This window comes from Benincasa hispida, chromosome 5, assembly GCF_027475165.1.
Source record: "Benincasa hispida cultivar pf3 chromosome 5, pf3_genome.v1.1, whole genome shotgun sequence".
Taxonomy (NCBI): domain Eukaryota; kingdom Viridiplantae; phylum Streptophyta; class Magnoliopsida; order Cucurbitales; family Cucurbitaceae; genus Benincasa; species Benincasa hispida.
The window spans coordinates 28,264,741-28,279,141 of NC_143482.1; the positions used below are offsets into that span (position 1 = coordinate 28,264,741).

At 30.8% G+C, this 14,401-nt stretch overlaps 1 long non-coding RNA gene across 1 annotated transcript; it reads left to right on the forward strand.

Moving 5' to 3' along the window:
• The first annotated feature begins 11,119 nt into the window (after positions 1-11,119).
• LOC120078749 (uncharacterized) lies at positions 11,120-14,090 on the forward strand. Its single transcript, XR_005482083.2, has 3 exons — positions 11,120-11,409; positions 12,343-12,392; positions 13,844-14,090. It is a non-coding gene; the product is annotated as an uncharacterized LOC120078749 (long non-coding RNA).
• The last annotated feature ends 311 nt before the right edge of the window (positions 14,091-14,401 follow it).

Below are 14,401 nucleotides of genomic sequence, written 5' to 3' on the forward strand. Positions count from 1 at the left end.
TAAATCATGTGGACATAATATATCTAGGGGAGTGCAATTATGGACTTTAGTGGAGTGATCCATTAGTTAAGAACGAAGATTAATCTGGTCTAATGAGTTTAACCAATTAATCTCGAATCGTTGGAGCCCCATGATCTGTAGGTCCGCGTGGTCCCCCTACTATCTCGTAATGGACTAGCTTTAGAATAACATGATAAGTTAATTTGAATCGTTCAAATTAGAATTAAGGGAATTAATAATTATATGAGATATAATTACGTGTTTAATTTGAGAAATAAATGGAATAGAAGAATTTATATTTAAATATGATTTAAATGTATAAAGATGGATATGTGTAAAAATTAATTTAATATTTGATATAATTAGTTTTATTTAAAAATAAATTTATGAAATTAATTATATTTTTCAGTTTTTATATCAAAATAGATTTTAAGAAATCAATTTTTGATTTTTGATAAAATTGGAAAATAGAAAATCAAAAACACAAAATGGAAAAAACCTTGTTTTCCATTATCCATCTTTTTACCTGGCCACACAAATAGCATTCACTTTGTCTTATCTTTCTCCAAGCATGAGCTGTAACTCATGCAACTCTCTCCCTTGCATGTTGATCTGCAATATAATGAAGAGTTTGGAGTGAAATTTGGGCAAACGATCAAGAGAAAATTTTAGAGAAAATTCGGGTTGAAGAAAGGGTTCTTCAACGAGATTGCTGCTGTGAGCTATTCTCCTTCATTCCTTGATTCAAGCTTGTTTTGAGTCCCACAACTCAATCTAGAGCACCAAGAGAATAGTGGGAAGATCTTGAGGTGGTTTGCAATAAGATTTGGAGAAAATTGCCGCTGGAGATTGAACTCTGAAGAAGTTCTATAAGAGGTATGTCTTGAAACTCACTTGTTACTGCAAGAGCATGCTTTATATTTTGCCAAAATTAGTGAATTAGAATGCTTAAATGATCTTGGTGCTTCCGCTATTGCTAATACTTTCCTACAATTTTTTAAGTGGGGAATGACACATATGAAATCTCACAATTGGTTCTTCCAACCTGTAAAATTAAATATTTGTTTAATTCTTTGTTTGGATTGCTTAATCAAAATTTGTTGCAATCTTCTATTTATGTTATGAAAGTTCTATATTTTGAATACATTTTTTTCCTAGAAATTTTTTGGTGCCTCTATTTCTTGCTTATAGAACTACATGCCAAGTTGGTAATTGAGTCTTGCTTGCTGTCGAGAGATGAAAAGCTTGAAATTATTATTTTTTTATTTGCAATACATGAGGAAATATATTGTTGCTCTTTGATTTGCAAATTTGGACGTTTTACTCTAAATAAATTGTATAGAATTTTTTTTTAAACATTTGTTACCCTACAAGAATCAAAAGTTAAGGGCATTGGTAGGGAGTGGCTGAAACCAAACTATAGGGTATAAGAGGCAAAACACGAGTGACCTTTTTTTCTTCTTCTTGATATTGGCATTGTTGTAACTTTTTCCTTTCTTACCAAAATGTCATATATGTGATATATATATATATATATATATATATATTGATGGAGTTTCATTTCAAAAGTGTATATGCATTTGGGTTACTTCCATATGTTTGGTACATCATATATCCCTTTCTTCCATTATTCCATTAACATCGTTTGAATGGTTGTTTGTTTTCATTCTCTTATTAGAACATATATTTTCAATCTAGCATTTACATTTTTTAAATTGAAAGGTCTAAAAGGTATTAATAAATTGATGAAATATTGACTCATTTGAACAGAGTCGTCGATGGTAGTTTCTTTTGATTACATCTGAAGGACATGGATGTTTAGAAGGTAGGTTTATGGTTGTATTATCAAATACCACAATTCTTTCTACTTGCACAATTTGGTCTTGAATTTTGGTTGCATTAGTGAATCTTGCCAGCAGTTCCTTTTTCCTTCTTCCTATTGGAAATAGCAGGACCCTCAGAACGACGAATTGTAAGTCGTCAAGACATAACGGTCAAGCGAAGAGCAAAACTTACAAAACAGAAACTCATTATAGGCTGAGTTGCGGACCTCGCTCTCTTTAAGATGTTTCGCAGCTCTGCCTAAATGTGCAAACAGGTCTGAAAATTGTCACATCGTCTCCAGATAAAACAACCAAATGAAAACCAATCGGAAATGCACCGTTACCGATCGAAACGTATACCCTTTCTAAACTCACTACTCGGAAAGCTAAGATGGATGAGGAGAGGAAAATGAAGTGGGAATTTAGAAAATGAATTCTTTGTGTCATGAACTACTGAAGATCTCACCTTTTATGGCCTTCAGCATCGAAACAGACCGTACCGTTTTAAAAAAATAATAATAATAATAAAAATAGTATTTTTTATTAAAAATAATCATCACACCCTTGCCCAACTGACCGGAAAGGCGGTGGCACACGTGGGGCATGTCCACCAAACCTAGTCTATCTCCTCACTCCCTCCAAAACATGGATACCCCTTAAAGCCCAAACCTAAAACACAAGGTTGAAGTACATAAAGAAGACTTCCGACACCAAATTTTTCAACGTGGGATTCTCCAACCAACAAAGTTGGTTCCCTCTTTATTTTGAAAGTTAAATTTTTACCCAACATTTCCTCACTGCACTTCACTTCTCTAGGAGACGAGAATATGATATTTGCTTTCTTCAAGATGCTTATGCATCCAATTTTTCCCACATATCAATATTCTTATTTTTTAAGATTGCTTATTAACACTTTATGAAACAAGTTTTCTATGAATCTAGTTTTCTGTTTGGATTCTTGCTTTTACTCTAATAATCAGGGCGTGAGATGTTGCATTTGAAATTATGATGTGTGCATGTCTTATGATTTTTTTTTATCAATTTCATTTGACATGGCATTATGCAACTTGCAGCTCAAGTTAAGTCAATACCCATAGTTGTTGACAACTATTCATTGTTGGATGTATGTTGACGGAGGTTATTTGTTGTAACATCTTTATTTGGTAAACTTACTTCTTTTTAATCAGGTTCATGAGAATGAAAATATATATCTGTGATATCATTACATTTTTTTTACAGTGATATAATACCTTTTTCAAAGGATAGAGCTTATACACATTAATCTTGACGAAATGACCATTCATCAGGTAATTTGATATGATGTTTTTTAAAGTCATGTTTTCTCAAGCACTCCTCACTTTAAATGCAGTAATCACAATTTCATGAACATCTCTTTCAGTTTCATTCTCCTCAAGAAACAAGGAGAAAAGTTACATGAAGAAATCATTAGAGGAAGATCATTTTAGGCGACAATAAGATACTAAAATCTTGAAGTTTGTTTAATTTATTTACATTAATATTCATCTTTCCATTGTTTCTTAAGGAGAACGAAGCCCCTGTCGCCTTCCAAAACCCTTCTTTATTTCATTTTTCCTTTCCTTATCGTTTGTGCACTCCTCATTGTCGCTCAATTGAAGTCTGGTTTCTTTTTTCTACTTTTTGCTTGCACACAGTTTCTCTTCAATCACCTAAATTTGTTTTTTCATTTTTGCAAATTTTTTTTTTTTTTTTTTTTTTTTTTTTTTTTTTTTTTTTTTTTTTTTTTGTTTATTACCATGAAGCTTTTACCGTTTTTGTCACTTTTCCATTGAACCTGTAGATCGATATAACACTGCCCTCAAACTCACGCACACACAGAAATAGATGCCCTCTGCTATGGAAATGGGATCTCTCACTTAATTCCCCTTCTTCCCTCTCTCTTTTTTGATTATGCCTTCTAATGGTGTTGTTTTTTGTGGTATTCCTTAGTTCTTCATGCAAGCTTATGCAAATCGAGCACGCCTTGACAATGGTTGGATTTGGATAACAGGAGTTACTATGGAGGTTGGACTTGGAACTGTTTTTTTTTTTTTTTTACTTGCATTGGAGTTCTTTCAGAGTGAGATTTAACAAAAGGATAATAAAGGGTGGAATCAAACGTCACTATTGGATACTTTCTAGGTATGACCTATTTTGATTCTATTCACTTTTGTTCTTGATTTATCCATCCATAATGCAATTTTTTGGTGTAAAAGTCAAGAATTTGTTGATAATGGTTTTCATGATTCCTACTCTTACGCTTGGTCAAATATTCCATTGGATGATAGTGTGAAAAAGGAAGTCATCGTAAGATTGACAATGAATGTGGTTAAGGATAAGACATTCTACATCGATTAGAACATGAGAGACTTTTAAAGCGGGTAATAACATACAAATGCTCAAATTTCAATTTAAAACATCTTTTAGAACATTTTGAATTATTGTTTTCTTATTTTTTTGATAATATTTTCCTTTTCTTTTCTCTTGTTCTACACTATTTCTCTTCTCGCCTTCAATTGTTTATTGCTCTACTTTTACCACGAGTATTATTTGTAAGTTTGTGACTATAGACAAGATTGGAATCTTTTTGTCAATGAACCATAAGTAGGAAAGTATTATTTTAGCATGTTTGTCATGCTTATTTTTTGCTTTTTTCCTAATGGGTAAACAAGTTACACTTTACTCTATTGTTGATTTCAATCTATTATTAAAATTGTAAAACATCTCCATATTTTACATATTGTTTTGAATTTGTTTTTAACATATTTATTCATTGTGCCTTTGTTTCTATTTTACTACTATTTTCATATGTTTAGAAGTTCATGACCATTGTTTGTATTATTATTGCCTAATTAGCGATATTTATTATTTCAATGATCTATGAAATTTAGTGTCAACTTATCCTTCTTGACCAATGCTTAGAGAGTGCAACTATCGAGCTATATAGTGGTGTGACTCGATAGTTAACAAATACTGATTAATTTGATCTAAAGAGTTTTAGCCAATTAATCTTAAATCGTTGGAGCTCATGATCTGTAAGTCCATAAGGTCCCTCTATTAGCTCGTAAAACATGAATGACTTGAATTAATAAATTGAGTGAATTTGGAATGATATCAATTTGAATGATTCAAATTAAATATTCAAATTGAAATTAGGATTTGAATTTGAATAAGTTCAAATTCAAATTAAGGTTCGTACAATTATATTCGATATAATTAATCAATGTTTAATGTATCGAAATTAAACGAAATTGGAGAGTCTATAATATTTAAATATTGATTTAAATATTAATTATATGAATATGATTCATATTTAATAGTAGGTGTCTAATCAATTGAATATTTTGATATTAAATTGTTATTTAATTAATTAAAAATTAAATTAATTTTCAATTTGAATTCAATTTGAGAAATTGAATTTTGATGTTTTAAATTTAATTAATTAAATCAAATTTTGGTTAATTTTTAAATTAATTAAAATTGAATTTAAATGTACAAAAATTGGAAATTAGTTTTGAGTGGGATCTTCCCACATTTTCACAAATTTAAGGTATTGTTCCCATATACACACACATATCTCATTTACATACATGAAATTGAGGTGGCCATGAGATATCTTCTTTAGTGCCTGCATGAAAAAAGTGGATAAAAATACTCCAATTTGGTTGAGGAATGAGAGGCTTGCTGTTGGAAATAGGTTTTCTACAGAAAGCTTGTTCATCATCTAAAAACCCAATTTTTCCTTCACAAAATCACTCCAATTTGAGTCCACCACTCAAATTCAAGGCTGAGAATAGTAGAGAGGATCTTTTGGTGGTTCACTATTGAATTGGAGCTGGAATCACGTAAAAAGCAGCTTAGAACTGGGAGAATTCATCAAAGGTATGTTGCTAAAAAACCCTCTTCTTAAATTTCTATTAAAGCATGCTTTTAGAACTCAAATTAAATGTAATTAAAGTGCTAATTGATTCTGTTTGCTTCCGTTGCATGCTAGTAGATCCTAACAATATATTGTTATATTGAGAATAGCTAAAATGAATGACAAGTTCATGAATCTAGAGGTAATTAAAGGTTTAATAATTGTGTATTATTTGTGCAAGATAATTCTTTGTTTCTTCCATCTTTATTTTCTTTGTCATCATAAAACACACATCCAAAATACAATTGGAAATACAAAGTTTTAATTTGTATATATATCTATTTATTATTTTTTTTTCTTTACATCAATAATTTTACTTAACTTTTTTTAGGTTGCTGAAGAACTATTAATGAGTGCTATACCTTGACAATATACACAACTAACTTGGAGTTAATTGAATTTTTTATATCAACATTTTGTAATTTATAAAGTTTATGTTTTGTTCATCTCTAAATGCATGATATTAATTAGTATATTTTTTTCACTTTTAGTATGTAGCAAGTTATAAAACGCAATAATAGCAACATGAACATAATCGAGAACCTATAAAAAGTTCCTAAAAAAAACTTAGAAGTTATGTAAAGAAATTTTTTTGAACATTTGAAGGCTTATTATAGCTTCTATTATATAAATAGTTATAGCTTCAAATAAATGCTATAATAGATGAACAATAACCTCAAAGTTTAGCTATAAAAGCATTTTTGTAGCTTTTTCAAAATGCTATCTTACAGTTACAAAGATAAAATGTGGTTTGCAAAATGCTATAAAAAAATCAAGTGTTTTATAGCATATTATTAAATGCTATAAAAAAGTTGGACATTTTATAACATTTTAAAAACACTATTAAAAGCTTATATGGGTTGTTACAACTTTGCAAAAAAGCTATAAAAGACCTATTATAGTGTTTTTTTAAAGCTATTGTAGGTCTCTTTTCCTGTAGTGTAATCTACATCAATTTTTGTTTTAGCAATTTTCATAAAAGATCTTCCTAACAAGATAGTAGAATAAGATGTAGAATAAACCTCATCCATTTTCAAGATATAGAAATCTAAGAGAAAAATCAAGTCATCTACTCTTAATAAAACATCCTAAACTATGCCAAGTGGTTGAATGAATGACCTATGAGCTAATTGAATACAAACATTAATTTTTCTTGCAAGCCATTTAATTTAGGTCTTCATACACATGATAGGACATAACATTTATTGATGCTCCTAAATATAACATGACATGTGAGATTATTCTATCACCTATTTTGCATGACAAGGTAAACATGCCAAAGTCCCTACATTTCTCAGGCATATCTTTTTTTCAATAAAGCAGAAACATTCTTACTAAGGATTACTCTCTCATTTTCTCTCCCTTTTCTTTTCTTAGTACACAAGTCTTTCAAGAATTTAGCATACCTAGGTATTTACTTAATAACATTAAGCAAAGGGATGTTAATATGTACCTTTTGGAATATCTCAACAAACTCTAACCTTGGATGTTCACAACTCACTTAGGTCTTTGGTCATGTTACCTATGGTCATTCTAGTGAAATGTAAGTCTCAATTATGAATGGCGTTATATAATGAGACTGTCATTTCGTGGATCGATCTTATACAAACTCATTTGTATAGAATATCCTTACTCACATGTCTCCACATGAATAATTAGGATCAGATCATTTATAACACCTTACAACAATTGTAACAACTACAAAGCGGGTTGTATTCGTAGTGTCACCAAGATAAGGTACCTTACCTTATCCATCTACTATAGAGCATTTAGGTTATTACTTAAACATGATCCATCCATATGTCTTTACATACATATTTAAGTTACAGATGATAACCTTGGATGTTAGTTTATTGGTTTATAGGTTTAATGCTACTAAATGTTAAATAAAACATCTCATATTTTATTAAATAAATCAAATATTTGTACAATACAACTACAAACTATAGGACCCTACGAGATTTAGGACATCGACCCCAACAATAGGTGTATACCCGAAGGTACACAAAACAATCATAAATATGAACATGAGGGTGCACATAACAGTCGTAGGTGTGAACCCGAAGGAACACACAATCAGTCGTAAGGTTTACACTACCCAAATAAGAAGGTTTATAGTTACTCTATATACTTAGCACACATCAGTCCACATATACATATACTATGTCATCATCACAATTGCTTAACTCATGAAAATTACCAAAATGTCCTCAGTCATCATATCATAAAATTAAAGTAAAAACAGTCTATAGCATTAAATTAAACAGTCTTATCATCATCATAAAGTTGGGGCGACTGGTTCGAAGGCAAATCAGTAGTAAGACATTTATCTCGAATTGAAATTCCAAAATTAATCCAAGAAATCAATCTTCAATAGAAACTTGAATTAACGTTCCTAATACAGAAACACAACCTTCAATTTCACTCCAAACACATAAATTTTATATCAACCAATTTAAATTCATTCCAAAATTCTCGAATAACTTACAAAATGCTTGTTTGCTCCAAATTTATTCTAAACTTCACTCAAAAATTCAGATCTACATATAAACCATAATTTAGGATTTAAAATCCAATTTCCAACATTTATAACCAATCCAAAAAGTTTCATAGTCTTAATACTTATGCGTCATAATACTCCAAAACTTGTTGAACAGTATATTAACGACTTTCAAAAACTTGAATTGATGCTCCAAACCTTATGGGCAAATCAAGCTTGGCCTAAAATTCAGTGTGTATTAAAGAATCAATCAAAAAATCCAAAAAAACTCATCAACAACTCACCAAATAAAAATCCGGCGAGCGGCAGTGATCGACAGACACACAATGGCGAACGGCTAAAAAAATGTGAAAGTAACAAGGATTTTTCTTTTTAATTGACCTCCCTTTGGAATGAAGTAAATGGTTAATGAAGTGGATGGTTGTATATATATAGAGGAAAACATAATCCTAATTCTAAATTATTTGGGATTCCATAACTTAAAGTGGTAGATTAATTAAATTAGTAGATATATTAGGTTTCCTTTTTGAATATGATATTCCCTTCAATATATTTTATATCTTCCACCACTTAATAAAATTGAATTATCTTTTTATAATCCAATTTCAACCATAAATGTAACTCCAATATCATTTAAATTAAATAGCTTACCTCCTAAATTCAATTTTGGCCTCAATTTAATAAAATAACGCCCAAACAATTTAAGATACTTGAAAGAAAATTTACATGAAAATTCGGGGTATTATAAGTCACCTACTCATTTTAATTGGTATCAAAGCGTGGTTGAGTCCCAGTTTTTATTTTCGAACTCTAATAAGAGTTTTTGCGGGTATAAATTCTACATTGTTGAATGTTGAATGTGGTTTTGTATGTCTGGATATTTTCAGTATTGACTTTTTAGAATTCCATTGTTTATTTTGAATTCGATATGTAAGAACCCGATGTTTTGGCCATAATTGTGATGCTATCAAGTCTGTAATTCATGTTATAGTTGTTCGTTAGAATTTCTCGACTTCAATTATTTGTTGAAAAATGGAGCAAGAACGGAGGATTTTGGTTGATCGAGCGAGGCAAAGCAACCTTTTTGCCTTAGAGCGTAAGGCTGTAGCGTAACGACGCTCACCTTATGCTGCAAGGCAGAGAGCATAACGTTACGATGCTAGAGGCAGCTTAACGTTACGCTACGACAAGCAAAAAGTCAAAGTAATGACACTGCTTTTGAGTGTCGTTACGCTCTAGACGTGAGGCGCGAGCACGAGGACCGGTCCAAACTGGCGGGTTCGAGCTTCCAAGGTGATTCAAACAGCGATTTTTTTTGTATTTTTTATTATTATTTGTAATAATTAAGTGTTTTATTGTATTTTCATTAATTGAATTAGTATAAAGTGTTATATTGATTTAATTAATGTTTTAGGAAGCCAATCTCGATCCAAATATTGCTTTTAATTATACATGTGATATATGGTTATTTTTTTTTGTTATATGTCATATAGAAACATCCCACTATAAGATAAACATTTATTCATGCATCATCTTAATATAATTGTTATATTATAAAGTTGCATGATTATTAAGCATGCTCATGCATCATATTGTATAAGAGTGATAAAATATGGTTGCATGCATAGATAATATTGTCATTCATCATATTGCATTATAAATGTTATAATATATAGTTAGATGTATGGATGTATGTTATTTATTTTTCATTACCTTATGATTTAATTGTTACATAATGAAAAAGGAAATGCATGATGCATGACACCATTTTAGTTAATTATAATTATTATAATTTTAAAGTATGTCATTAGATGCATGGTTAGGTTTTAATTATTTCATTTAATCTTTATAATTGTTATAAGTCAAATAAAATTAAAATTAAAATCTATAATAAAGAGTTGCATGCAAACTAGTTTAAAATTGGTTTCACATTAGACCTATGTTCATAAAGTTTCTAATATGATTGGAAATATGTTTAATCTTTTAACTCTGTTTAATAGGATTAAATTGGATTTAAATAAAAGATTAAATATAATAAATTTATCTATAAGAGATCTTTGTCCTAGAACAGTTATGTCTAGATTGAAGTATTTAAACTGACGGAAAAGGAACATCTCTACCTTAGGAACTGACCTAGAAAGTGAATTAAATAAATATGTTATAAGCATGTAATGAGTGATTAATATTTATTAAAATATTAAATGAACATAAATCAACATTGTTAACCTATCCATTGTAAATATTACATTAGACAAAATTAACAAACACTTAATAAAAATTATTAACCGAATTTGTCTAAGTTAATCAACCCTAGATAAAACACTTAGTGGGAGGAAAATGTTGCATATGATGCTTCAATTTTCTCTCACGTTTCTCCTATATAATTCACACCGGGAGATCTATGCTTAGTCTCGATACACCTTTGCTTGTGTTCCTCGATAGATGGTGTTTGGTGTAAGAACCCGCTTGATTTTTTTTAGAAAAAAATAAATTAAGATATTAACTTAAAAGAAAAGAGTAAGAGAGAGATCAAATTGGTGACTAAGAGCAAAAGTGGGAAATTCGGCAACTGCAAAGGGTAACATTGTATTTTCTCTCTTTAGTTGAAAAAGCTTTGATAAATGAAAATTAAACTCGTGGAAAACAAATGGATGATGATGATCAAAATAATAATAATAAATAATAATAATAAATAATAATAAGAAGAAGAAGAAAAAGAGGGACAAAGAAACGTGGCATGTAGAAAGGCACAGACAGAGAAAAAGAAGCCCAACTTGTTTTCTTACTACAAATTTAAAATGAAAAATGTTAGGAAGTTCGAAAAAAAAATATTAGGTTTCGGAAATGAAAAGAAAAAATGGAGATAAGAGGTTTTCACCTCTCTGTAAAAGAAAAAAAAAAAGAAAAAAAGAAAAGAAGTCTGTAGAGAGAAAGAGAAGAAACCAATGACAGAACGATGAAGGGAAAGTTCACCTCACCCGAAGTGCCGGAAGCCGCCGGAGAAGGTGGTGAACGCCGAAATTTGAGGGTAGAAGTTGTTAAGAGGAAGAAATTCAAGCCAACCTTCATGGATGGTGTGCTATTAAGATGGCTTGAATGAAGAGGAATAAACAAGGAATTCAAAAGATTTGAGCCCAAAAACATAATTGGTAAGTTATTTTCTTTCAAGCTTAATTTTCCTTAACAATAGAGCATGGATTGTTGAAGGAAAAAAAAAACAGAGGCTTTTGTGCTATTGTTGGTAAGAATAATATGAAGAAGAAGGAAATGAATATGATGGGGTTGAAAAAAAAAACATATATTACATAAAAGGTGTGTTGGTGTTTGAGTGTGATAAATAGAAAATATTTATAATAAGGAAGGTGAGGCTCAGGCTTTATGTTGGTGTGTGAGGTGAAATTTTGGGTAAATCATAAGAAAGAAAAGAAAAATTGGCAGAATAGTGCAATGATATCATGTTAAGAGATTTGGAAGATGGAGTAATTTTAGTTATAAGAGAAAAATGTATTTAGTAATCAATGAATGGAAGAGAAATTGGATTTGGGAAGTTTGACCAATGGTTAATGGAAGAAATTGAGATCCTAACTTAATTTTGAAGTTGATTAAGGGGTCAATTTAAAGAAAATCCTAATAGGGTTAATGAAAAACTTGGTAAAAATGGCCGAAATTGAGGCTAATTAAAACGTTCTTAAGCTTGATTTAAGTCCTAATTGATATCATTGAGATACTTTGAGTTTGAATTGAATTAATTTGGGGTTTTAAGTAATTAAAAAAGGGGCTTAATTGTGAGTAAACCTTAAATTGAGTGAAATAATTAGGGTTAAATTTGAAAAAGAACCCTAAAAGAGTCAAGACTAAGGCTTAAGAAATTGAAGTGGAATTAGTTCTTAGTGGATTTTGGTATCTTAAGTTAATTTTTAAAGTAATTAAAGGACCAACTTGCAAATTAAACCTCACATAGGATCAAATTAGGGTTTTTGGAAAAATGTTAAGTGAAATGGGCTGTATTTGAAGGCCAATTTTCGAATAATTTGATTATAGTTATGTGGAGGATAACTAGGGATTTATCAATATAATTTCAGGATATACGGGAATCGAAGGAACTAGAAATTCGAGGAGAAGCCGGTTAACTGTAAGTGGTTTTATTTTAAATATTTTGATATGAAAAGTATATAAGTATTATAGTATGACATGATTTGTGAAATGTGTTGGTGTGATCTGTTTTACTTGATTATTATTTCAAAAATGCATTGAATCATGATTTCTAAATTATCATTGGTTTTATATGAATTGGTGTTATGAAAATGAAATTTGGAATATAATTTTACTTTACTGCGATTTGTACGATTTTGTAAGAAACCCTCTTGATGGTGGAATAAATGATGTTGAATGATTTAAGAAAAATGGTTTCAAATTATTGATTCTTGAAAAATTGACAAAAATGACCTATTTGGAGTATGGTTTTGTATTTTTGACCTACTTTTGAAAAACAAGTTTTTTTTTACCCCCTTGATGATGAAAATGATGTAAGCATGGAAAAGATTGGCTGTACAATTACTCTTATACCCCTTACTAAATTCTCACTTTCAATTTCAATAACTAACCTACCAAATTAATTCAAAAAAATTCTCCACCTCAAAGATTTATTCACAAAAAAATTATTTATCCAAAAATAATTGACAAAAAATTATTTTTTACATTCTAAGCGATCGTTTAGTACTGCTAAGCGATCGTTTAGTCCCATACCCGTGGCGCCTCCTCTCTACCCGGTGCCCTCCCCCTACCCAGTCCAATACCCGGTCGGGCTGAGACCGGGCGCCACCTACTTCTACCTGGTTTTGCCCTCTTCCCCCTCGTCCTTTCCTATCTTTCCCGCCCATACCCAGTCGAAATCACTTACGGCCTGGCTGGTCTACCACTGAGCACAATCCCTCTTCCCCAAATCTATCCTTAAGAAACCTCAAACTTGCCCACCCGGTCACATACCCGGTCACAATGTTATGAAGCCCGACCGGGTAAGACTGATTTCTGGAAACGCATTTTAGGCTCAAACTTATTCAGAAAAAATAACATTCAACATAGATCTAACATATATTTCAAATATTCACACAAGAATACCTAACATAAACTAACACATTGAGTGAAACAAAATGAAAATCCATACCTTAGTTGAAAAATCTCAATGATCTTTAATGAAAAGGAGAATGACAAGGAAATGTGGAATGGGAAGAGTGAAATGGAGTGAGATTGAGCTTTTGAAATGGAGAAGAGTGAAAATGGAAAAGAAAAGTTAGGGTTTGGAGGGTTTGAGTGAGTTTTGAAATGTGAAGGATATTAGGGTAATTTTCATTCATTTTTCAAAATTGTGGGGGTAAAAAAAACTTATTTTTTAAAAAGGGTCCAAATGTGGAATGGGAAGAGTGAAATGGAGTGAGATTGATCATGCTAATATTTTACTAGCACGTGTTTGAAATGTTACTTAATATTCTATTCTTTGCTAATGATTTATAAATGTACGTTCATATTAAATTACCACTTACTATGCTTCAGCTCATGTTTTCAATGTTTTATGTCCCCCCTCAGGTAGCGATCAAGTTCCTGGTGCCTACTGAGCCGTCAAACACCACTAGTGCTGTTAAACATCTGTTGTATTGTTTGTGCATATATTTAAGAGTATTCCAAAATAGTTAAAATTTGTGAGTTACATGTCAAAGGAGGTTTTGTTAAATATAATCCTTAATATTAATTTGTAAATCTTTTTAAATAATGTTGTGATTTAAACTGATTTGAGTTCTTAAACTCTACTAGTGAATGTAAACTATTTTTGAAAATTAGTTTGGAAGTCTGGGTTTGATCTTAAGCACAGGATATGTTAGAAGTTGGGACGTTAGATGTCACAGAGAGAAGTGATATTTAACGTCTTCATGTTTTTCTCTAGGTTAGAGGAGAAATTTAGAACGGGGTGTGACATTTGCAAAAGTCAATAACAAGGTGAATGGAAAGAGTGTTTATAGTAAATGGGAGAAGGAAGTGTGTCAACACATCCCATGGTCTCCTTCATTAGTTTGCAATAAACTTTCATGCTTGGCCTTAAGACATTTTTGCTTGTGTCCCCCTATGGACGGTGTTTGCATGGATTTT